The sequence below is a fragment of the Eptesicus fuscus genome, chromosome 12 (assembly GCF_027574615.1).
Source record: "Eptesicus fuscus isolate TK198812 chromosome 12, DD_ASM_mEF_20220401, whole genome shotgun sequence".
Taxonomy (NCBI): Eukaryota; Metazoa; Chordata; class Mammalia; order Chiroptera; family Vespertilionidae; genus Eptesicus; species Eptesicus fuscus.
The window spans coordinates 57,835,294-57,862,046 of record NC_072484.1 but is presented as its reverse complement, the minus strand read 5'-3'; the positions used below and the strand labels follow the sequence as shown (position 1 = coordinate 57,862,046).

The window sequence follows — 26,753 nt, the reverse complement described above, 5'->3', positions numbered from 1 at the left end:
TAAAAGTGGCCTCCGCTGCTCAGCATTCCACGCAAAGTTTTAAGTTTCATTCTAAATGGCTTAGATTACATACCTAAACCTAATATGGCCATTATGATACACGGCTGATGGACCCATCCCAACCCTGAGCATTGGTTCAATTTACACAACCCATAAGGCTGCCACTAAGTCAGATGTGGTTTCCCCCTCTTTCAAGGAGGTGAGGCAGAAGACACTACAGTGGTACCTCTGCGCAGCTGGGAAAGAGAGACAGCAAGATAAAAGTAAGTCAAACATCTCTTTAGAGGGAAAAATTAAATTCTTACATCAGATTATTTTTAAAATTCCAGCCTTATTGATATATTAAAGTGGTAAGGCATTCTTCTGTGCATATACAGTATCTATAAATAAACATATATAAGTGCATATATATAAATGCATTTATATATGTTTATTTATAGATACTGTATATAAGCAGTTACAAATATATATTTGCATGTATGTGTGTATATGCACATATATATGTATTTGTATTAGGAAACACTGGAATAATAAGCTAAATTAAATGGGTAAATACAGTAGCAAGGGGATAAATAGGCAGAATAAATTCTGAGTAGATAGCAAGACTTTTTAGTACATATCTTTTTATATAGCTGATTTTTTTCAGCATGTAAATGTATAACCTAGTTTTTTAAATATAGAAAATCTAAACCGCAAAGAGCAATTTAAAGAAATGAAGTATACATTTATAACTTTGGAGTAAGAAAGACTTTTCTAGAAAAAAAGGATACTAAATGTAAAAAGGGTATAAAGAAAAAAAGCCGATACATTGACATCAACATATAAAAAATTCACAACTATTTATAAAGCACGTAGATACAGTTAAAAGGCAAGGTAATGACTGGCACAAATACCAACAAAGAACAACTAGTACAAATATATGAGGAAATCCCTACATGTAAATAAGAAAAATATCGATGGCAAACTTAAGCAAAGGATACAAACATTCAAATCTAAGAAGAAGAAATATAACTGACAAGGGAGCCTTTCACTTTAGTGTGTTGGTTGTACTTTTTTTATGCCCAAAACATTTAATTATATATATTTGGATTAAAAATCAATTAGCATCTCAGGGGGCGGGGTGAGAATAATGAATGGACAGAGGAAGAGCACATGATACTCAACCCCAAGGCCACTCTCACCAATGGGAAGCCCACTGCCGCTCCAGGCTCAGTGGCACCGGATGCAGGGCAGGCTGGAAGTGCGAGGCAGGCATAGGGAACCCCTAAAGAAACGGGGCCCTTAAAAAAGCAGCTGGCTGCAGTTGTGTAATTGCTCACTTAAAAGGGTGAATGAACAGCTCCAGTTTCTCTAGCCCTTTTCAATCAATTGAAGCTTATTTTCCATTCTTGCTGTTACTTAAAAATAAACAATAAACAGAAGGAAAAAAATAAGCAAGCTTGCTTATTCCCTACAAATGTAATCATTTAATCATTTTACATGTTTTCTTCAAGAGTGGACAAGTTCACCAAGAATTTTGACAGCTGATAATGGACTTGTTTCTTAGTTACATGAAATAGAGCTTTATTTATCATAAAGCAGAAAAAGAAAACTGGAAAATTCACACATATGTGGAGATTAAACAACAAGCTCCTGAACAACCACTGGATCAAGGAAAACATCAAAAAATATCTTGACACAAATGAAAATGGAAACACTTATGGGATGCATCAAAAAATGGTTCTAAGAGAAGAGTTTATAGCAACAAGTGCCTGCATTAAGAAAAAAAGTGAGATCTTGCCTGGCCGATGTGGTTCAGTGGTTGATTGTCAACCCATGAACCAAGCAAGAGGTTACCAGTTTGATTCCTGTTCAGGGCACATCCCTGGATTGCAGGCTCCATCCCCAGTATGGGGCGTGCAGGAGGCAGCTTATCAATGATTCTCATCATTGATGTTCCTAATCTCTCCCTCTCCCTTCCTCTCTGAAATCAGTAAAAATATTGGAAAGAAGGAAGGAGAGATGGAGGGAAGGGGGTAGGGGAAGCGGGGGAGAGAGGGAGAAAGAGAAAAGAAAGAGAGAGAGAGAAGAGAGAGAGAGAGAGATTGGTGGAGAGAGAGAAGAGAGAAGAGAGAGAGAGAAGAGAGAGGGAGAGGGAGAGAGAGAGAGAGAGAGAGAGAGAGAGAGAGAGAGAGAGAGAGAGAGAGGAAGGAAGGAAGGGAGGAAGGAAGGAAGGAAGGAAGGAAGGGAGGAAGGAAGGGAGGAAGGAAGAAAGGAAGATTGGTGGTACCAGAGGAAGGGAGCAGGGGAGGAATGGGTGAAGGTGATCAAAGGGTACAAACTTATAGTTATAAGATGAGCAAATTCCAGAAATGTAAAATACAGCATGGTGACTATAGTTAACACTGTATTATATATTTGAAAGTTGCTAAAAAAAAAGTAGATCTTAAAAGTTCTCAGCACAAAATAAAAATTACTGTGTGAGGTAATAACTAACCTTATTATAGTTATTTCAATATAGATAGATAGATAGATAGAAGATAGATAGATAGATAGATAGATAGATAGACAGACAGACTAGAATTTGAATGATGTCTGGTCAAGACATATACTAATAAGTTCATGGTAATAAAGCCATTTTTTACTTAGCACTTTAAAATTTAGAAAACAGATTTATACTTTATTATTTGGTCTTAACTCTGAATAGACTGAGACCCAGACAGCAGTTGAAGGACTAAACCCAGGCTCATTTCAGCAGATGGCAAACTAAACCTATTCAAAACGCAATGCTCTTTGGAATGGCCGCTCAGCCTTCTTTCTAAGTTTGATGCAGCAGTTTTGCCAAAGCCCTTCCCCACACCTCCTCCCTCAGACCCGTACTCCTCGCACCATTTCCCATTTCTGAGCTTCATTGTCTCCACTAGTGAGAGATAAATAAAATAAATGAAAGGTACTTATTTGGGATAAAAGGGATAAAGTCCTTCTTTTCCTGTTTCTGCCCAGTTTAAATTTCATTGAAATTACCAAATTATTAAATCAAACCATGTCGATGGCAAAGACAATAATCACTTTCAAAAGAAGTTTTTGCAGTAAATAGAGATCATCAAGAATGCAAAAGGGAATAAAAATAGAGGCACCTCTGAAACATGGAAGGAAGAGGGATTCGGGTCGGGAAAATTGCAGGAGGCAGTTGCAGTTTGTTTGCCTGGACCAAGTAATTATGCTCTGAGGTTATCTAAGGAAACCCTTTATGTTTAAAGCAGGAACAGTACTTTTTTTTTTTTTGTGGGGGGGGGGAGGGGGGTGGGCGCTGAGATCAAGCAGGATGCCTGATAAGGAGAGGATAAAGGTTTCCTCAGGAGCAGACTTCTGATTTCAGCTGGTTTTGCTGAATTAAACAAAGGAAGCAGATTCTTCAATGAAGATGAAGCTCCTAATTAGCATGGAAGTGAATAGGATGCTGATGCATATAATCACTGCTTGGGGGAAATAATCAAACCCCAAGACAGCCCATATTTTTTTTTTCTGCCTTGGTGACTTGTCTGTGCAGTAAATAATTAGCTTCTTGATTTTTAAAGAGGTTGACATTTGGAAAGCTTCTGCAAATAGTGTTTTCCCTCTCCGTTTTCATTTATGCATTTAATTTACTATTCAGTTGCCCTGAGACTGCCTGGCCTACACAGCAATTTTCTTCTAGTATATATAGAACAGTATGGAATGATCTGTTCTGTATTTATGTCCTGTAAGTACAGAAAACCCTCCTGATTCATAGACTTAGGATATGCAGTTTTGAGTACGTGATATGTTCCCCCTCAAGTTGATACCTGTTCCTTGAAGCATGCTGTCCGTGATTAGAGTCCAGCACAAAATAAAAGGTTTAAAAAGAAGAACAAATTCAAATTTTTAACACCGGATAGGTTGTTAAACAAGTTTTGTAAAGAACCATTTTTCCACAAGAGAAGTTCTTAGGATAAAATAAATGAAAAAAAGTATCACATGAATTTTGTAATTCTAAGTAGATATACATTGATCAATTAATCAACCCATAAATAAGACAGTAAAATAAAAATATATACCTATCCCTATATAAATGCCTAAGACAAAATGATGGATACAAAAATACTTTCTCTACTTGATCAATTATGGGTAATTTTGGTTGTCTTCATATTTTCTACAGGGAACATGCCTTACTTTTATAATCCAAAAAAAAGATACATTGTTTTCATAGAAAGAGAAATATAAGCATGTGGTAGAGATCTTTGTCCTTAATGTAACCAAGAGAAATTAAAATGTTATGAAACAAAACAAAATTAGAACAAAGTCATTTGGTCAGGAACCTAAACCTTTTTTAACATAAAGTAAATAAGAATTTAATATTTATTCTGCATGTTTATACAAGAACATCAAAGTAATGCTCAGTAAGTTACATAGCTGTTTTCTAAAAATACTGCAAAAAAACCTCAAGATAAAACAGTAGGAATAATATTTTAACCAATGTTACTCAAAATTAAAAATATAGTCATCTATGCACTGGCCGGTATGGCTTAGTTGGTTGAGCATCATCCCATGCACCTAAAGGTCACTGTTCCATTCCCAGGCCAGGCACATACCAGGGTTTTGGGTTCCATTTCAAATAGGAGGCTTACAGGAGGCATCCAGTCAATGTTTTGCTCTCTCTCTCGCTCTCTCTCTCTCTCTCTCTCTCTCTCTTTCTCTCTCTCTCTCTCTCTCTCTCTCTCTCTCTCTCTCTCTCCTTTCCCCTCCTCTCTCTCTAAAACTCAATAAAACATCTTAAAAATAAGTTCCCAGGCCTCTTGCTCAGAGTTGCTGATACAGTTGGTCAGGAGCAGGGCCTGCAATTTTAAAAATATAGTCATCTGTCTCTTCAATAGATTTGAATTGTTGATTTTTACAATAGGACTTCAAATTCCTATGAGTGCATAAATTTCTACAAACACTTAGATGGACCTTTCTAGGCATTCCTTCCCTGAGCAGCTTTGTGCTCTGCCCTCTGGGTACCAGTATAGTGGGGAGCATGTGACATTTATCCCTTCTAACTTTGAGTTTGAAATGTTTGGGAGATCCTAACCTGAAGCAAGCCAGGGAAGTGAAGTGAGCTACGTAATTTGAAGGGCCCAGTGAAAAAAAAAATTAAAATATGGAATCCCTGGCTCTAAAATTGAGAACTTTGAGGCAACTACAGCAGAGCAGTAAACCAAGCGCGGGGCCCTGTGCCATCATGCAGCTTCCACACGCCTGAAGCCAGCCCCAAAGAGAACATGTGCCCCGGAGCAGACAGGGCTCAGAATCCTGTCCCCAAAACAGGTGCCTGACTTTCACGAGTTACTTACCCCCTCCACTCCTCCCGCTACAAAAAAACAGGGACACTCTGTGGAGGTCTCATTCATGTAAAAGATCCGGTGCAGTGTCTGGTGCCAACCATAACAGGGCCCGACACTAGTTAACATGGTAAGGACAAATTTTATTCAGTAATATACCACTGAAGCAGGGAAACGGCCAGTGTGAACTGAACTCCACCAACTTTGATTTGTACAAAAATGACTGGATTTTAAAGGGTGAATGAGGGAGCCAGGATCCGGGCAAGCTGGGGCTTTGTAGAGTCAGGGAAATGGAATATTACAGAAACCTGGCATGGGAGGGTTGGTCCAAGTGACACCCACCTGGGTTTGCTAACTGATGCTTATAAAGTGGGCTCCGTGCCCTTCCACGGAGGCTGCGAGACAGGAGCCCATCTCCATGTGGCTGACATAGTCCTTTTGGCAGCCTAGAGTTTCACTTTTTTTAAAATTTATTTTATTGTTTAAAGTATTACAAATAGTAGTACATATATCTCCTTTTTTTTTCCCCATTGACCTTCCCCCAGGCTCCCCTACCCACAGGCACATGTCCTCATCCCACCCCCCTGCCCCCAGTGTCTTGTATCCATTGGTTGTGCTTATATGCGTGCATACAAGTCCTTCTGTTGATCTCTTTCCCCCCTCCCCAACACTCCCCAGCCTTCCCGCTGCAATTTACTTTAAGGTGAGGCTAGGGTCATCTCAGGGATGCAGACTTTAGCTGTGAGAAGCTATGTTAGTGTTTGTTCAAGTCTTTATAAGCCAAGGGTGAGGCTTAGTGAAGAAGAGGGCTCAGCGGAGCCGGGCTAGAGTTTGGTCCAAGAGAAAGCCATTGTCACTTGGCATACAGTACTCAATAAGTTATATTTTCCCTTCTCTAAACGTATTTCCTCCACCGTATCAAAAGAGGGATAACAAGGAAGACAACCATATTTTTCTTAATTTATATATTACTTTAAATAATTCCAGTTATCATTAATAAGAGAGTTCATGAAGAGCCACAGTGTGGCATAGTGAAATTGGATTTAAAATTAAATTCTGATTCCTCAAAAGCAAATTTGATAGAGGAAAGCACTGTGAAATATCTACTTTTAGGCATAAAGAATTTTAAATCTATTTGTTCTCTCATTTCACATTCTTGTTAAATAGGAACATGGCTATTTGACTAAATGGCATTTTTCATAGAACGTAGTCAAACTTGAAATGTTCTTTCAAATTAGATATTACCTAACAAAAGTGAAAGAAATGGCCCCCGGGTTAGTTTATGATACCAACTTTATTGTTGCCTTGATTCTAAACATTGTTAATGAAGAAGTTGATGAAAAAATACTTTAATATCCAGATTAAACTTGACAGAAATATATTATGAGAGATATGTCTGCTGGTTAATAGTTGTTCGGGCCCTTGTTTCTCCAAGAGCGTGTAAGACTCACTTTTGGGAGGTTACTGAAATTGCACATTCCTGGCTACACACTAGATTTACTGCATCAGGGACTCTGGTGATAAGAACCTGAAATCTCGTTAACAAGCTACTGATTCTTACCCACATTAAAGTTGGACAACCACACCCATATAATCGCTTATGCACTCAGAAATAGAGGACAGATGAGTGATTTGGTAAGATCTGCAATGTGAGAAGATAAGAAACACAGATTTTTTTTTTTTCTGCTTGTTTTCTCTCCCCTGGTCAGTTGACCTCTGCTTCTTTTAGTCCACTGCCTATGCAGGTATAATTTTTGTTTTTGGTTTATTTGTTGGTGGTTGTTCCCTAAATTAAGCACCAGTTCCTGGATCGAGAGAAAAAAAAAAGAAAGAAACCAGAAAGTGGCCTCTCTTGGCTCAAATCTGTGGAAAGAACTCCAACACACACCCTCCCACCAATTCCCTCCCCTAGTTCCCTTCTCTCTACAAGCCAATGAAGGCTAGAGAGTGAGCAGACTCCTAATGGGGCACACAGTTCAAGCCTGCTCATCGCCTTCCCTTTGCCTGGAATTTACAGGGGAAGTTTATGCTGCTTCTGACCAGCCCCACCAGTACGGGCTGGACCATGGATGTCTTCAGCAATGATGATGGTATTTCACTCATCAAACCACACTCTGTCAGCTTTATCCACAAGGGAATGTATTTGCGAGACAGTCAATGTTTAGGAATATAATCTGTGGCCATAAAATAGAGAATTGCTAGCTAGTCCACATGGGGATGAAAGCTGGGGTCTTTCTCCTATTGTCACAGGGAATGTCAAACTGTGTTAACAGTCCTCAAGTTTTAAGGAAACATGAGTTTACATCTATCCACATCACCACATTCCTCTCTTGAACGCTCCATTCTTCTACCTAAGAAACATTATTGAATACAGGGTTTCCAGGTTATGTAAAATTCTAAGTTAGAAAGACTCTTGGGGTTTTGTAAAATTGTGGCACTGGCACTTCCATATGCATTTATATAACCTCTTTGTATACCAGTTTTTCATGTGAAAAATTGAGAATTTGAGCATTTAACAGATCCAATGGGTGAAATATCTAGGGTTTCACTTTCAATTTTAGCTCCACTGGAGGTAGTCAACCCTGGTTTCACATGAGTCACAGTGGGGAAGGATTGAAAATACCCACCATGGGCCCTCTGGAGAGACGCTCAGTGTGCTTTCCCCCTACTTATCCTGTGTGTGTGTGTGTGTGTGTGTGTGTGTGTGTGTGTGTGTGTGTGTGTGTACAGACGTGGCAAGGTCTGTTTAATTTTTCTTTCTTTTTTTCTTTATTGATTAAGGTATTACATATGTGTTCTTATCCCCCATAAACCTCCCCACTCATGCCCTCACCCCCTGGTGTCTGTGTCCATTAGTTATGCTTATGTGAATGCATATAAGTCCTTTGGTTGATCTCCCCTCCTTACCCCTGCCCTCCCCCACCTTCCCTCTGAGGTTTGACGGTCTGATCAATGCTTCTCTGTCTCTGGATCTATTTTTGTTCATCAGTTTATGTTGTTCATTATATTCCACAAGTGAGTGAGATCATGTGATACTTATCTTTCTCTGACTGGCTTATTTCACTTAGCATAATGCTCTCCAGTTCCATCCATGCTGTTGCAAATGGTAAGAATTCCTTCTTTTTTTACCTCAGCGTAGTATTCCATTGTGTAGATGTACCACAGCTTTTTAATCCACTCATCTGCTGATGGGCACTTAGGCTGTTTCCAAATCTTAGCGATTGTAAATTGTGCCGCTATGAACACAGGGGTGCATATATCCTTTCAGATTGGTGCTTCCCCCTGCTTATCTTAAACTGGGCCATTTATTCAATGATTTCTTTTAAATGTAAATGAGTATAACTTGGAAAACATGCCCTGCAGTTTTATGAGTCCAATCACTTGATCTAACGCTGGTCCTGCTTGCCTCAGTAATTGATTGTGGGTACTTTAATCTGTCAGTATTTCCGTGTCAGTTTCATTAGTTAAACAGAATAGTCTTTTGTGAAGGTTAAGTATAAGGATAGTAAAGTTTGGATCTCATTGTAACTCTGTCAAGTCTCATAAGCTTTTAATAATTTACTTCCCTGAAAAGGGATCCAGTGTACATTAAACTTTGAAACTGGGAAGGCATGTGGGGAAGTATCTGTTGTTTTCAATGAACAGGAATACTTTCAATGTTGAAAGCCCTATGACACTTTCCCAGCAGCCAGGCCATTCCCCTCCATGGCGAGTTCCGCCAAGGGCTGCGTCGTTCTGCCTGCTCCCAGGGCCGGCTTACATTCCTGTCAGGGGAACTTGCCACTTCCTGTGGCTCAGAGCTCTTGGGTACCAGATGCTTTCCTTTACAGAGGCCTAACGACCTGCAAGGGTAGTCTAATAGCTGGTTTACACTTACATAAGGCTTTGGCACCCACGTATTTTTAAACAGCTCACTTTTCCTACTGTCATCTGTAAGATTTAGGAAATTTGTCATCATAGGGAATTATGGCTCTTCTCTACTTAGAATTATATACATTTTAAATTAGTGTCACCTAAGAAATTACTGGATACTTAACCACTTATTTTAATCCATTCCTTAACAATATTTGCGTAATTATGCATTTTAGGTGATAAAAGACAAAGAGGACAAAATCTGATTCTTTAACCATGACCCTTTGGGCTACATAGAGTGGATAAACTAATTACATAGAGATCTATTGGAGACCTGCTCTGAGCAGAACCAGTTCCGACCTGGCCTCCTTAATTCTTGTAAAGAAAACGAACATCCAGCAAACAATCTCTTACTATATAATAACAAAGAGTGATAAATGCTATGAAGAAAGAATGAAAACAGGTATGTGGCCAAGGAAAATGGGAGCATGGTTTAACATACAGGCACACCTCATTTTAATGTGCTTTATTGCACTTCACAGATACGATTATTATTATTTTTTTTTTTTTACAAACTAAAGGTTTGTGTCAACCCTGCTGAGTAAGTCTTTTGGTGCCATTTTTCCAACAGCATTTGCTCACTCTGTGTCCATAGGTCACATTTTGGTAATTCTCATAATATGCAAAACGTTTCTTTATTATATTTGTTTTGGTGAGCTGTGACCAGTGATCTTTGAATTGTTGCAATCTCATGATAAAACTTTCAACGAATGAGGAGTTGCTCTGCATAGATGAACGAAGAAAGTGGTTTCTTGAGAGGCTCTGCTCCTGCTGAAGAGGCCGTGAAGAGGGTTGAAATGATGACAAAGGATTTAGAACGTTCCATAAACTTAGTTGATAAAGCAGGAGCAGGGTTTGAGAGGATGGACTCCAATTTGGAAAGTTCTACTCTGGGTAAAGTGCTGTCAAACAGCGTCTAGTGCTATAAAGAAATCAGTCCTGAGAGGAAGAGTTGATTGATGCAGCAAACGTCAATTTGTCCTGTTTAAGAAATCGCCACAGTATCTCCAGCCTTCAGCAACCGCCACCCTGATCAGTCAGCACCCCTCAGTGCTAAGGAAAGACCCTCCACCCGCAAAAAGATTATGACTCGCTGAAAGCTCCGGTGATGGTGAGCATGTTTTTAACCAATAAAGTATCTTTTAATTAATGGGCGTGCATTGTTTTTTAGACAATGCTATTGCACATCTAATAGACTACAGTATAGTGTAAACATAACTTTTTATACACTGGGAAAACAAAAAATATGTGTGACTCACTTTGTTGTGATGTTCATGTCATTGCAGTGGTCTTGAACCAAACCTGTGATAGCTCTGAGGTGTGCCTACAAATGGAGAGGGCAAAGTACTGAACGAAGGCGCAAGGCTTCAGTAATGATGCCTCCAAGTACAGTATGCAGACTCCTCATTTTTAAAACTTAGTTTTGTCCCATTAGGATTTTTTATTTCGTTTTTCTCTACTTCATTATATAAGTTCCCCATTTTGAGTCAATTCCATACATAAAAAAACAAAGTTTCAACACTTCTAAGATATAGACTAGGTTTTAATGTCGTAGTGCAGCGATTTTCAACCAGTGTGCCACAAAAATGTTTTAAACATGCGATGCCTGACTATGGGGCACTGACCTCTTTTCCCTTAGATTGTCAATAAAAAAATTAAAAAATGGCAACAGCCAGCAAAACAATAGCTGTCCAGTGTGAATGCATCAAATTACTATACCTATTTTTGTCAGATGGACAAAACATAATGAAGTTTTGGTGTGATGCAGAGTTTTAGTAGTTAGTTTGTGTGTGCCGTGAGATGAAAAAGGTTGAACATTGCTGCCTCCGTAGATGAAGTTTTATTATTGTACCTTTGTTAACTCTCAGTTCCGGCAAGTTTCTGCCTGGTCCAGTCAAATGTACCAACTCTAGGGAGCTCTTTCCATTATATATAATTTACAAAAATGTGTTATTCTAAGGATACAAGAAAAACAGTATAATTGGGGAAAACTATACTGAGCTGAAAAACAAAAGTGAAGCTTCAGTTATTTTTTTAGAAATTCTTTATTGTTTAAACTTACTTGAGTCTCCCTTTCTCCCCCATTGACCTCTCCCCCACCACCCACTCCCTCAAGAACAAGCGCTCGCGCTCTCTCTCTCTCTCTCTCTCTCTCTCTCTCTCACACACACACACACACACACACACACACACACACACACACACACTGTCTGTGTCCATTGGTTTTACTCATATGTATGCATACAAGTCCTTTGGTTGATCTCTTGCCCCCTCTTTCTTCTGCACTTCAGAAGGCATGGAGCAAGGAGAGGGATTGAGGGCGTGAGATGAGCTGGAGAGGAGGAGCCCCCAGAAAACAAGGGTCTTAGAAGTTCAATAGCATTGGGGGCTGGGAGGACAGAGGGACACATGTGGGAAGGAAATGGGAGAGAGATTCAGAGTTAGCTGTGCAAAGACTCCTAGGCCTATAATGGATTCATTTCCAATATCAGCTCCATTATTAGATTACAGACAACAAATTCTGATTTTTAAACATCTTTAGATTCTTTTCGGATGATCAGCATGTCTCTTGTAAGACATTATAAACTCATGTTGCATTTAAATACAACTGAACAAAGAACAGCACTAATGAGAAACATTGTTGACTTGTTGCTGGTGTGAAGAAATGTCAAGTTGAATCTGCATTGTCGCACTTAATGTTATTATTAATACTTATGTTCTAGATAATTGAATAGCATTCTGTGCTTGCTGTTGTTTTCCAGATTAATGATGCCAGACAAACCCAGCTGTCTCTGGTTTTGCTCAATGAGATTCTGGCCATTCATTATTTCCTGTCCATATTTTAGGAACAGTGTACCTGTGACTGAAATCATCAAACTAATTAGAGGTCCAGTCACATGTAAATGTATCCAGAAATATGGCCGCCTTCAAATGGGATAAAGGTGCTAAATTCTTTTATAGTTAGAGATTCAGGACATTTTCTATTCCAGTTGGTTGGGTATTTTTTATTTTCTTACATCTGTTAAGAAAGGAAAGAGAGTAATTTTGTTTTCTAGTTATTTTTTTATTACACAGTAAAAAAAAAAAAAAGTTTAACCTAATCACAACCCAGAAGCCTAGAATTAGCCATCATATTAAAATGTTGAAAAATGTTGCCATTACCAGCGCTTTATGGTATTGAAACAAGAAAGCTCTGGAGAAACGATTGCCACTGATTTTTTTTTCTAGTGTAGTGATCTGGGAAAGTTGTTGAATGTCAAATGTCTGGCCCCACGAAGTAAACAAGAGGAAAATTCCCATTGGCAAATGGTGATGATTCTGAAGTGGCAAAGGTTTAAGTGATTTTTACTGTCAAGAAAACTAATGGGACTAAAGATTTGACCTTCAAAAGGTTAGATTAATGGGGAAGGGAGAGAAATGTTTTGAGCAGGAATCAAAGTTTCTTTAGTGGAATCTGGACGTCTTAATATTCTGATGTGTCCTGTGTGTGTGAGATGTGGTGATTCACCCACTTATTCAGGCAACATTTTCTGCGTGCCAACAATATGCCAGTATGAGATGTACTGAATGAACACTTACATTTACATTTATAGGACAAGGATAAGTTTGATAACACAAGTGGTCTTTATCTGATGTTTTCAGAAAACTGCAGGTTGTGTTTGTTCAATTAGGCATTTATGAGTTTGTTAGCTTGGTGAACATAAAGTAGCTAAGAATGATACTTTAAAATGTTTTTAAAAAATTCCTTGGCCCTGAGGGAGAAGACATTTAGCATGATAATATAAGTGGCTGAACTATTTTTAAATCATACATTAACTTTTAAAAATATTTGGCAATTGATTTGTCTTTCAAAATTAAGATTAAAATGAGTTTCTGGGGGCCATGCTAAAATTATAGAAAATTGTCAACAGTGAGACTTTAGAATAAACTTATTTCTATGATAAAAGATCCTCTCTTTTCTCCCTCCACCACTTTCTTCAAAATAGAGCAGTCATTTTTATGAAAATTTAAGTGAGAGAAACTTGCGGAACCTTTCAAGCCCTAGTAACTGTATAATTAAGCAGTGTGTCTAGCTAGAGTGTTAGAAGTAGAAAGAATCTTAAAAATAATATATCCATTCAACAATCTGACCCCCAGAAAAGTTACAGATGCACAAGGGTGTCAGGTCTAATACTTACCCAAGCGTAGGCAGTTAACAGAACTAGATTTAGGATCCATATCTATTAGCTCCTAGTTCAAAGCTCTTTATTTTACATGAAGCATTCCTGTCTCATCTACTGCATGCATGTTACCTGATGAGTATTTCAAACTTTACAAAGTATTAGTTGTGGGGAAAAGATGAATTTCACTTATTTTCTTCAAAATCATCTATTCCAATAAATAAGGTTCTCTGCTCATAAATAGGTTATTGTAAAAAGTGTTCTCCAGGGCCTCTCCATCATCTTATGCCTTTCTGTTGAAAGTATTGACCTTGCTTCATTCCTTTTATCTCCAAAAACATCTTACTGGGTTAGTTGCTTGTTGTGTTTATCAGAGTTTAAGTTGTGAACTAAGACAATCTTTGCTATAAATAATCTGACTTTTATTAACTCTTTTGGCAAAGGAACTCCAGAAGAGGGTAATTAATATCTAAATGTTGTTTCCTTCCAGTGTTGACAGATTTTTTTTTATTATTATTAAGCAACTGATGTTGGGGGAAAATCATAGGAAATTACTAGAATTTCTATCCACTTAGTTTTCCATGTGTAAAGAACCTCTTTATTTATTTTGTTTCTGGCTAACATTAAAAGAAGGTCACTTTGATTTATGCATTAAAACACTTGTCAGAATTTTTAGATTTCCTTCTCTCTCTTTTTTCCCCTTCATTATCCTCAGATGGCACTGCCTGAAGGTGACTTTTCTGATTTGAAAGTGGAAAGTTGGAGGTTTAAAATGAATTCATCTACTTTCTGGGAAAATGTGCTATATTCGTGGTCACAGGACATTTTAACATCTTATTTCTCTCCTTACCAAAGTGTGAACTCTTAGTTTCATTTTCCTCTTAGATAAACAGCTGCATCTTCTAGGGTTTGTATAGATTCTCACCTTGGCGTGTGCATCAGAAACTGGCATTTACCAAACCCGGCTCTTTTTTCTTTTCTTTTTTTAATATGCCATCCAGTTTGCACAATCTTCCCTCTTCCTACAGTTTGTACTCTTCCTCTTCCCCATCCCATCTCAATCTCTATAAAGTATGTCCATGATTATACACCAGATGGTCACACTGCTTGTAGTGGAGGAGCCAGATTTTGAATACAAGAAGATTTACTCCAGAGGCCAAGTTCTGACCCCAGCATTACTAACTTTGTCACCATTGAAACTTATTTAAATTCCCTGGCCTCCATTTTCTTGGCTGTCAATTCAAGGTGAAATAATACCTACCTACCTACCTACCTCATGGAGTTGAGAGAGTTAAATGAGTTAACACTTACAGGTAACTCCTAACAGTAAAAACCATAAAGACAATAGTGATGAAAATTTTGATGATGATGATGATGAAGATGAATGTTGATTTCTAATATGAAAAATACATTGACTAATGAGTACAGATCACCTCTAAGAGAAGCCAGTCTCCATCTATGAAAAAAAGGTTTCACCTTCCCAGTAGAGTCAGATTTCAGCTTAAAATGCAGTCAGGGCCTCTTGCCTTATGGCTCTAAATTATCTGAGCTCAAGAGAATTGTTCTAAAGAAAAGGTCTGCAGAAAAACATGATTCCAAATGTCTACACAGAACCGCTGTTACCTGTTTAATATTCATTATCCATTGTGCTGGGGCATGTAACTCAGACAGGCATCGCACGTGCCCTCAGTCTTTACAAGGTAGTTGAAGGAACCAAGAGATAATCAAAATGTACTAGTAGACACAGGTATGTGGGCACATTCTTTATCTTCTGTGTGAAGAAATACTTTCCAATGGAGAAAAATATATGTCCTTAAATCAACTGAAACGCTTTTGCAATACAGCTATCGGGGCTGAATTATACTTGGGAACAATGGGAATTTTGAATTACAAAGTTGACTTTCTCTCTGTAACATGAATGGATATTTGAATGGAGTTAGAGAAATCATAATGATAGCCTGAACGTAAGAAGGCTATCATTGCCTCTTACTCTTCTCCTTCAAGATAGCTTCAATGAGCAGGCCCATTGGACCTATTACAGTATCAAAGAAAAACTTTTTGTAATAAGGGGCTTAATAATAGTGTCATTATGATACATTCTGAAATAGTAATTACTAAGACAATGGGGCTATTAGAGGTAATTCTACCTTAGAATGTGGTGATTGCTTGGGCAATCTGAGATTTGGTTAGTTGTGCTTTAAATCATTAAATCAGGAAGCATTTTAAATAGAAAATGGACAATTGACCAGAAAAATTTAAACAATTATAAGATTTATCAGTTTTTCTTTTCAATGTCCAGTGTTATCATCTCTTTGTGGGAAAGTGTTTATATTAATATTCAATTGTCCCAAGGAAAGATTCAAATAGGAACCAGGGACTTCTCAATAATTTTCCTTTTTCAATACACATTTTTGTCAAGTATTTGTGTTTGTGTATGTGTATATATTTATAAACATACATACTAGTACAGTGTATATAGTAAAATTTTGTGTGTATATATGTATAGATTAACATACATACATGTGTCTATAGTAATAGCTAAAAGATAAAAATAATAATTTAGTCAATCCCACATTAGCTTTTATTATCTCTGATTTTTAAAAATCACATTTCTCATAAATTATTAGGTGTCCCTGAAGAAGCATATCTTGTTTGGGTTGAGATGAGAATAAAGATTATGGCCTTAGAATAAAACCTGTGTTGTTGTTATTTTATGTAGGGTTAGTTTCTAATGATTTTTATGGTCACTAAAGTCTGAGAAACGGTGCTTTAATCCTCACTTTTTAAAAATTTTAAATCACGTGACAGGTAGATTTCTGAGAGACATGTATTAAAGTCTCTCAACATGATGTTTGACTTCATACACTTATTTTTGCTTTACATATTTGAAAAGCTCTGTTGTTTTATGTTTATGATTTTTATATCTTTGTAGATTTAACCTTTTTTTATCTATATTGAAATATCTCTTTTAGTCCTGTTTAATATTCTTTGCCATGAATTCTGTTTTACCTTATATTAATGTTTCTTTACTTCCTTCCTTCTTATTAGTCTGGCATATATTTTTAAATCCACTACTTACAATAACTCTGTGTCATTTAGTTTTCGATATGTTTGCTGCAAGCAGGCATTCTTTTGTTTCGATTTTTCTTATTTCATGTGATGCAGGAGTCTCTACATTATAAGCAGGGGATTTTATCCATTTGAATGTATTGTGATAACTCGTGTTTGAAATCATAACTTTATTTATAATTTTCTTTTCTTATATTGTTTTCATTTTTTTCTTCCTAATGTTGTTTAAGAATCTTACTTCTAGCCCTATAGAAGTTCTAGTATCTTTAGCTGATCTGTCAGTATCTGTAACTTTCCCCAATTAAGATAAGAACATTAACATGTTTTTAACTTTCTTTCTACAGCCTTCCTCACTCCCCATTCTTGTTTGATCCAGATTTAGATAATCTGGGATCTCCGTTCAATATTATTATATTTTTACATTGTACATCAATTATAGTTTTCTGGGTTTAACATGTTACTCTATTCATCACTATTTTTCATAGTCAACTTTCTTTTCCTTAGAGGCATGTCTTGTTTTGCCAGGGTACAAACCTATGCCTCTTTCAAGAAAAAGACTAGGTTAGGTAGGCATAAAATTAAAGATTCAAAAACAGTTTCCATCTGAATTTTGAATATATTCCTCCATTATATTCAGGGCTCTTGAAGAAAGAAATCCTATTGAATTGATTCTCTTTCTCTTCCTTTTAAGTCACCTGTCTGCTCTGCCTAGAAGCCCGTAGGAGTTCACATTTATCCTTGCTTTCTGAAGTATCCGCATAATATTCGAGTCAAGTCTCTTCAATCACTCTTCCTGGCACTCACAGGATCCTTTTCACCCAAAGACTTAGGACTCCTAAGCTATAATATGGTAATTAAATTATTTACTTTACATCTATTACCCTTTTTTTATATAATCCAATAAAACAGATGCTGGAGCCCTAACCGGTTTGGCTCAGTGGATAGAGCATCAGCCTGTGGACTGAAAGGTCCCAGCTTTGATTCCAGTCAAGGGCATGTGCCTTGGTTGTGGGCACATCCCCAGTAGGGGGCGTGCAGGAGGCAGCTGATCCATGTTTATCTCTCATCGATTTTTCTAACTCTCTATCGCTCTCCCTTCCTCCCTGTAAAAAATCAATAAAATATATTTTAAAAAACAAAACAAAAAACAGATGCTGGAACTTGTAGAATTATTCCTGAATCTCTTACCTTTTTCCTATGCTTTTGATCTCATTGTTCATGGATGTTATGTTTGGGAGATTTCTTCCCCTTTCATCTTCCAGTTTATTAATACACTTGCCACTCCTCTTATATCTCAGATATAAGATATGACACATAATATGTAATACTCAGCCAACCCCTTGTCGTTTTTAAAAATATTTATGATTTACATTTCTAAGATCTCTGTTATTTGTCAATTCATGTATTTTTAGTGTGTGTGGTACTCTAATTTGTATAAAGATAATATTCTCATTTACTCTAGCTTGTTAGTTCTTATACATGTTTTCTAAGGTAGTCTCCTTATAGTTGAGTGTTGGCTTTTGTTTTGATAGTATTGAATTTTAGGAGCTGTTCAGTTCTCCTTGGTTCTCTGCTCATATTTATGTTTGCAAATGTCTGGTTGCATCCCTAAGGATACAGGTCTGATTATAAGATCTGGTTTAGGGAAGCCGGCTGAGCCTTGCTGCCAGTCTGTCTGCCAGGACCTTGCCTTCCAGGTAGTACTAGCTACCTGGGGCCTCTCATTTTCAGCTATATTCACTACTTTATCCTGAGGGCAACTGTGCTTACTTACGTTGAACCCCTCAGGCACTGCATAGGTAGCGCCCCAATTGACCAGCCTGGGAATTTCCTGCCTCTATTAACTCAGCAAGCCCCAGCACCATTCTCATCTCTCCGGCAGTCGGCTTTGGGGCTGTGATTTATCCTACCTTATTTCTCTTTCAACCTTATTACTTTTGCTTCACATCTCTCAGAGATCTCTCAAATTAATTTTTTTTCTGCTGGTAGTGGTCTTTTCTCTCTTTTGGGTGATGTTTGTGATGGGTTAAAAAATATTGTTTCCATAATTTCCCAGGGTTTGAAGCAAAGGAAATGGTAGACAAGTTTACTATCAATAACCAATTTCTTATCCACTCCTGACACACTTCACCAAATTATTTTAAAGGGCATATGTTCTAATTTTATAAATAGGATGCTTTAAAATTCTATTTTTTTAAATATTAAGGTTAGCAAGCTTTATTTTTTCTCAGAAAATTATTTATTTAGAGATATTGTAAGTATCCCGCCCCCAGCACCCAGTAGGAAAGAGGACACCCCGATTTCTCCAATAATAGTCTCAGTTCTAAGATTCAACAATCCACTTTTCTTTTTTTAATTCTTTATTGTTTAAAGTAATGGGGGGGGGGAGGAGACATAATTTAAATTTTTTTCAACCATTATTCATTTTATAAGGACTTCTCTGCTTATTCTGTTATTACATCATCAAATTTAATATTAGCATCCATAAGGAAACCACAGAATAGGTTACAGGATAAAATTATTTAAATATACCTAAAAGTAACATTAGGGAGTGACAAATATTTAAGATGCTTTAAAACTACTCTGTTGTGCTCGCTTCGGCAGCACATATACTAACATTGGAACGATACAGAGAAGATTAGCATGGCCCCTGTGTAAGGATGACACACAAATTCGTGAAGCATTCCATATTTTTTTTTAAAAAACACTCTGTTACCATTCATTCCCTACCATCCTCATTGTTCTCTTACCACAAATATTATAAACCTAGAATGTTAGTCACTGATTGTTACTTAATTGGTTTTTCTGACCTATTTCTTAGCTTTGATCTCAGAAAATGAGGAACTGTTTCATATCCATCATACTTAGGAAAATTGTTATGCAAAGATATATATCTTTATAAGTAACTTTCTTTTAACTTATTTGTACCAGAACCATATAATTTTCCAAGATTAATATTCCTTCAAAAAAGTGATAGATCATAAATGTATGATTGCTCTGAAGGTATTAAACAAGTCTGGTACTTAGCTATCTCTATTATACAAACCCCTTGGCCATGACGCTGTCACACTGTAACGACCAAAGACTGGTCACCAGGAGGCTGCGTGCGCAGCGTCGCGCACATGGGTGGGCGGGGACTTGTCTCTGGGTCTTGGGGCACGGCAGGAGTCAGTCTGGGTCCCGTGTCCTGCCCAGCATGGCGGGAGTCAGCCTGAGTCTCTCGTGCGATATCACACACTGGGTCTCTAGGTGTAAATATTTTCACAGAATAGAAAATGTGAATATTCTGAAATATGAGACACAGAGATTGATTTGCATCAAACACACTCACACATTCACAGGTTAGGACACCACCTGAAAAGCAAATGAAGAGGTAAATTGTTCAGTACTACTTGCCCATTACAGACTCATCAATCCCCAATATATGATTTTAAGTGTAATTTATAATGCAAAATGAGGGATCTCTCTGTGATATAGTCAGGAAATATTTATTAAGTACCTGTTATGAACCAAGTGCTTCAGATACTTTATCTCACCAGGAATTTAAAGCTAAAATGCTTTTGCCATAAAAGAACTTACATATATGCAAGATAACAATAATTATTATTTCTTAAACAGTCATGTGGGGCAGGTGACATAGCTATATCACATAGAATTCTCACATAAATCACATAATATGCATATTAACCTCAAGAGGACATTAATATTCACAAAGACTATGCAACCTGTCAAAGGCCACACAGTCAGAATGTTACACTGAGGTCTGTCTAACTCCAGAACTCGTGTTTTTGCTACTGAACAGCACTTTCTTCACATTCAGCTCTCCTAATAACAAGACAGACAACAAACTTGTAAGCCGCTTAGTTTCTAGTGTGTCTGTTTTCTTTCATGTACATATGGAAGTTGGTTTGGATAGTTCCTCGAGTCCTTTCCAGCTCTCAGGTTTTGGACATTTGCCACATTAACTGCTGTTTTACCAACACACGGCACTGTTGTATAGTTATGATTTATACTTGTTGGTTTTCTATAGTTATTTACCTGGAGCTATTTCTATGAACAGTGGGCTACTCCCTGCAGAATAGGGATTCTTTTCAACTTGGAAGAAATAGATACACTTCAAGGACAGACTGAAGGCTTACTTTGCCATTCTGAGAAGGATGTTGATTTAAACCCTTAAGAAAAATTTAATTCTAAAAGAGCCCACCATATGAGAGATTTGGGGGTATTTTTCCTTCCTATTAATACAATAACTGTCATGGGGCCCTCCGGGTGACAAGTGCATAGTAATACTATTCAAAATATCTTTAGAGAATATACATTTACTAGTAAACCTAAAGGATCAGAGAGCAAGTGAGAACCAGCAGGAGAAAGTTCTTCATTCTACAAAACCAAGTGATAAAATCACCTGAGGGCAAATGGCATAGAAAGGACCAGGGCCGCAGTCACACTTCCCATTGAGCTCACCCCAGTAATTCTCAGATTGATTTCTGATTAAGAGAATTAAAGAGTTACAAATGACTTTTTTAAGTTTCTACAATACTCTTGCTTCAAAATAATCATGATGCATAGAATTCACTTTTAAGGTTTATCTGCATGTAAAGATTTCACATGAAAATGAAAATTTTCCATATTTTAACTCTATTTTAGGTATTGTGATGCTACATGCCAGACTTATCTGATCATTCCAGAAATAAAGTAGATAGAAAAATAGATTGGCCAAGATGTGGTCATGTGGGTCATCTTTGAATTTTGCTTGGCATTAAAAAAACAAACGAACAGAAAAACTACTGACTGGTGGACTGAAGGAAGCTGGCCCTAAAAGTAAACTCTTAACTGCAGTTTCAAGGACACAGGCTGTTTAAAGAAATGAAAGTCATATTGGTATATGAAGAAAAGGGAAAGAAAAGAAGAAACATACATATAAGAACAGATAAGAGGCGAGTCTTCTCCATAGAGGGTGGTGGTGAGGAAAATACCACAGTGCGGCATCAGTCATGAATCCAAGTCTCCAAATGTTCTTTGGAAAATATTTCAAGAACTACTTGCTGTTTTTGTGAGGGTTTAGTAATGATCTCACATCTTCCAAAGATAAGAGACAAGTGATTTCATCTTCCTACTTCCCACTCAGGTTCATAGATTAAAGTAATAAATATTTGATGGAAGATAAATCAACACTTTAGGGTTCTGTGTGTTATCTTTTGTCTCTTTTCCGGAACTGGTGACATGCAAGGCTACCCTGTGAGCATTAACCTGTATAAAAATGTAGACACTAACACATGGAACTGGCATTACTGAGATTTTAGAAACTGTGCAAGTTGCCATTGAATGAATACAATGGGTAGAATCATATTAGCAATAATAAGACTTGGTTTTGTTTCCAGCTCTCAACTTTACTAAAGCCATTTTGACCTATATAAAAGTTAGTTTCTTTTCAATAAAATGAGGGTAAAAAATAATACCTGCCCTACTTATACCTCACAAATATGCTCTGGAGATAGAATAATGTCTATAAATAAATGAATTTGCATACTCTAAAACTCCATGCAAATCTAAGGAGTTATCTAAATATGTGTATAATATTAATGCTTGCTCTCCTGACTTGAAATGATATTTTTTTTCTCCTAAAGTTTTAAATAAAAGAACTGAAAATATCAGCCTATTTGGCCTCGGCTGGGTATATCTGTGTGCTCACAGAGAAACAGGGCAATAAAGACCACATGGGAACTTGGCATTGGATCCACCTACTCAGGCACATGTGTGGAGAGCCAATTATCATGCATTATTGTAACTGTTTACTTAACTATCTGTCTCCCCTGCTAGAACAGAGATAATGTCTGTTTTAGGAACTATTGCACCACTGGCACTAAGCATAGGACCTGGCATAGAGTAAGCCCTTCATAAAAATGAATAAAGAAATGAAAATAATGGATGGGTGGGTGAGTGCATGGATGGATGAATGGATGGCAATTATTTCTCAGAGCAATTATAACTGCAGTCAGGAGAAAGTCAAAACCCAGTCCAAGCCCATGGCTATAATAGGATGTCCTAAAGAAGACTACACGGTTAGCAGTCACTAGTGTGTCCCCCACTAGGCAATCCACATCTGGAGAGTCTGTCCTTGAGTAATAGGCTGACAACATAGACTGTCAGAAGCAAGGCAAGGCCTCAGATAGATTGGAGGTTATCAGAAATGAGACTAAGGCAGATGCCCCAGCTCCCAGAAGGGATTGTAATGCTTATCAGTTTACCAGAAAAGGTATTCCAAAGGGCACAGGGACAAAATCCCAGAGCCCAGAGGGAAGTCAGGTTTGGACCAATCAAGAGCATAATTTTGAGAACGGGAGCATCATTTCAGGAGCACAGAGGCCCCAGATGTGATCATCAGCATGAGTAGCATGGCCAAACAGAAGGGGAAGACTGAAGCCATTCAGCCAGATTGACTTGGGAATTGGGTAAGATTAAGTTGGCATGAGAACAGAATCGGCAAGTGTGGCTACACAGAGCCCAGTAGAGCCCAGTCCGTGGCTGACATCTACATGGCATGGTAATCTACCACACATGCATCAGGCTTTTCATTCTGATCTGGGATGAAAGGTTATAATAGCATATGGACTAACGGCTTACAAAGGATAGAAAGTTTTTAAAACTATATACAAGTAGTTCCCAGGATATAGAGCATGACTTATATTAAAAAAAGGTGTTATTATACAAACAGTGACAAATGTTGGCAATTCTTTTCCAGTCCCAAGGCAGTCTTTTACTCCTGCTTTTGCCTTGGTGACTAATATTCAGACTTTTCATAATTGTTGGCACTTACATTCAAAATTGTCTCCACCCCTCCTCTGGTTTGGTGCAGGATGGACCCAGCTCAGACCACAAGTTTATTAGGTCACCGTTTCTGGTTTGTCAGTCTACCCATGCACTAGGATTTATTTGAATGTTGAGGGAAGAAAAGAATAAAATGATCAAAATCTAGTTTAGACTATTATGCTGTATGGGTGAGTGGGCACTGCTTGCCTAACAGGACTCTGAGATAAATGCTACTTGTGACCAAATAAAGATTTGGAAAACTGTATGCTTCGTGCTTTGTCATGCTGTGAAAACCCCAAGTACTTTAGAATCAATATGGTACAAGTAAGTATAAAAGGCAGAGTTTGAATTTAATTACTTTAAAATGTTAAGCATGGGCTCTGATGGTTTAGTTAGTGTTTCAATGTTTCTGCCTAAAGTTGAGCAGTTTTATTTCTTCAAAAACTAACACATTTCTTGAAAATGGCCGATTTAGAGTTTTTATATAGTCTCTGGTATGATAGAATTCACAATTCTTTATGTTTTACTCATTTTTTAATATCTATTCAAGTGAGCATGGACTAGTATGAAAGGATAGTCTCCTAATTCAAATAAAAGTTGTTGTTTCTCATTAAACCTCATCAACCTAATGGGAGAAGCCAATCTGTGGATGATGAGCACATGGAAGAACCACATAACAACTCAGTTATTGATTTGGATGAAAATGGGTTGACCAGGGTTTCTTTCTCAGGGTAGAGTATGTCTTACGATTCTCATGCAAATGGACTAAAAGTAAAAACATCAACCTCCACCCCTAGCTACTGACACCTAAGTCACATGGGCTTAGTTTCTAGTCTATCAACTTCTCTTCTATACATATGTATATTCTGTTGAAGTTATGTTTGGTACCTAAATAGTCTTCATTTCATAAATAAGATCTAGTCTGTTTCTTGTATCCATTTTATTGCTATTGGCTACTGGGCATAAGACTTGATTATTATTCAAGATAACACAATTTTGTATTATAACTAAGAAGTGTCATTATATGCACCTCAGTAATATTTATAAAATAGCTTTACAAATAAAAATGTTTCAATAATCTGCAACTCCTTATCACACTATTATCCACAAGCAGATGAACATGTTAATTTTGCATATGTTATGATAAAGTAAGCTATTTTCTTACTCTAAATGACTGCTTAAGCATGTCCTATAACAACAGGACATTCTTAGAGAAGAGCTTAGAAACAGTTATATTAACAATGTAAATGGTTTTTTTCTGCTTTGTTTCAGGGGAAGGGCAAGGAAGATTTCACTTTAATTTTTTTCTGAAAATCAAACATTGGAGGAACTTAATACAATAGTCTGGAAAACATACTTTCTTATCATTCTACTAGAGGCCCAGTGCACGAAATTCGTGCATGGAAGGGGTGTCCCTCAGCCCAGCCTGTACCCTCTCCAATCTGGGGACCCCTCGAGGGATGTCCAACGGCCAGTCGGACATCCCTCTCACAATCAGGGACTGCTGGCTCCCAACTGCTCACCTGCCTGCCTTCCTGATTGCCCCTAACCACTTCTGCCTGCCAGCCTGATCACTCCCTAACCACTCTGCTGCCAGCCTGATTGATGCCTAACTGCTCCCCTGCCAGCCTGTTTGCCCCCAACTTCCCTCCTCTGCCAGCCTGGTCACCACTAACTGCCCTCCCCTGCAGGGTTGATCACCTCCAACTGCCCTCCCTTGCAGGCTTGGTCCCTCTCAACTGCCCTCCCTTACAGCTGGTGCCTCCCAACTGCCCTCCCCTGCTGGCCATCTTGTGGTGGCCATCTTGTGTCCACATGGGGGCAGGATCTTTGACCACATGGGGGCAGCCATATCGTGTGTTGGAGTGATGGTCAATCTGCATATTACTCTTTTATTAGATAGGATAGAGGCCTGGTGCAGGGGTGGGGGCCAGCTGGTTTGCCCTGAAGGGTGTCCCGGATCAGGGTGGGGGTTACCTTGGGGCATGGGGCGGCCTGAGCAAGGGGCCTGTGGTGGTTTGCAGGCCAGCCATGCTCCCTGGTGACCCAAGCAGAGGCCCTGGTATCTGAAATTTATTTACCTTCTACAATTGAAACTTTGTAACCTGGATCGGAGCTAAGCCTCCTGCTTGCTCCGTGGCCAGCAGCCATTTCTGTTGGGGTTAATTCACCTTCTATAATTGAAACTTTGTAGCCTGGAGTGGAGGCCTAGGCCAGCCAGGGCAGGTGGAAAACTTGGCTTCCTCCATTGCCAGGGGGCAACCCTGGCCTGCTCTTTCCAGCTCCGTGGCTGCAGCCATTTCTGTTTGGATTTGTTTACCTTCTATAATTGAAACTTTGTAGCTTGAGTGGAGGCTTAGGCCTGCAAGGGCAGGCGGAAAGCTTGGCTTCCTCCGTTGCCTGGGAAACCTTGCTCTCTGTGGCTGTAGCCATCTTGGTTTGGTTTATTTGCATATCTGCTCCTGATTGGCTGGTGGGTGTGGCTTGTGGGTGTAGCTGAGTTAGGGTCAATTTGCATATTATTCTTTTATTAGGTAGGATAGCAGAAACCCCTTGTTCCAAGATTAGGCACCTAGAGGCAAAGAATAAGGGACTTTAGAATCTCAGTTTGGTTTTATTCAATCTTATATTCAAAGTTTGGCACACCTGTTGAAATTCTGACCTTTGGGGCCAGCTTAGTTTAGAGAGCAAAGATAAAGGCACTGTTGTCCCCAGATTTGACCTGCGGACCCATATATCCACATATCTCCATCTAAATAGCCCCAGGTCCATCAAACTCAGCCTCTTCAAGAAAGAACTTTCTATCAACCCCTTATCCTCTGAAACTAGATAGTCCAAATTCACTCTTTTACTGCTGATATCAGGTCATTTAATAAGTAATTTATTTTAGTTTTTCAAGAAACATTTATTAAGAATACTTCAGGCACTGTGCTAAGTACTAGCTAGAGATGCAAATAAATAATACCCTGATACACAGAATTAAGCATTTTCTTTTCTTGGATCCTAGCCTGATGCACAGAACTATAATTTAACAATTTATGATTGTTCATTGATATGCATGATTTCTCATGAGACTATGAGCCCCCAGGCTTATTTTTAACTTTATTTTTAAATATTCTAAGGATTATTTAATCAGCATTTATTGAATGTTAAGATGATATGGAAAGACATCCAGTTATTCTAGGCTAGGAACAGTAGTTCTGTTAAATCACTCATCACCATATTCATCCCAAATGCTCCTATTCACCTCTGGTCTATAACTCGGTAAATACTATTATTGAGATTTGGGCAGTATGTCATATGCAATTATTAGAAGCTCTGCCAGTAAGCCAACCATTGTACAACCATGAGGAGTAAATTTTACGAAAAACATCTATATGTGATTTTGTTCATTAAAATTTGAAAATAATGAGCTTTTAGGTCAATTTTATTCTGGTTATCACCTTTGTTTAATTGGCAGGTAAATTCAAGAAGGAGACAGTCT

General features: G+C 38.0%; 1 long non-coding RNA gene and 1 other non-coding gene across 2 annotated transcripts in view; both read left to right on the top strand.

The window, feature by feature from the left end:
* The window catches only part of LOC129150968 (uncharacterized), an 80,963-nt gene that overhangs the window by 28,664 nt on the left and 25,546 nt on the right, over nucleotides 1-26,753 (top strand). The window contains exon 2 of the long non-coding RNA XR_008557760.1: nucleotides 197-263. This is a non-coding gene — a long non-coding RNA (uncharacterized LOC129150968). The remainder of the gene's footprint in view (nucleotides 1-196; nucleotides 264-26,753) is intronic.
* Nucleotides 19,048-19,154, top strand: LOC114230045 (U6 spliceosomal RNA). The gene has a single exon (XR_003615902.2). It is a non-coding gene; the product is annotated as a U6 spliceosomal RNA (small nuclear RNA).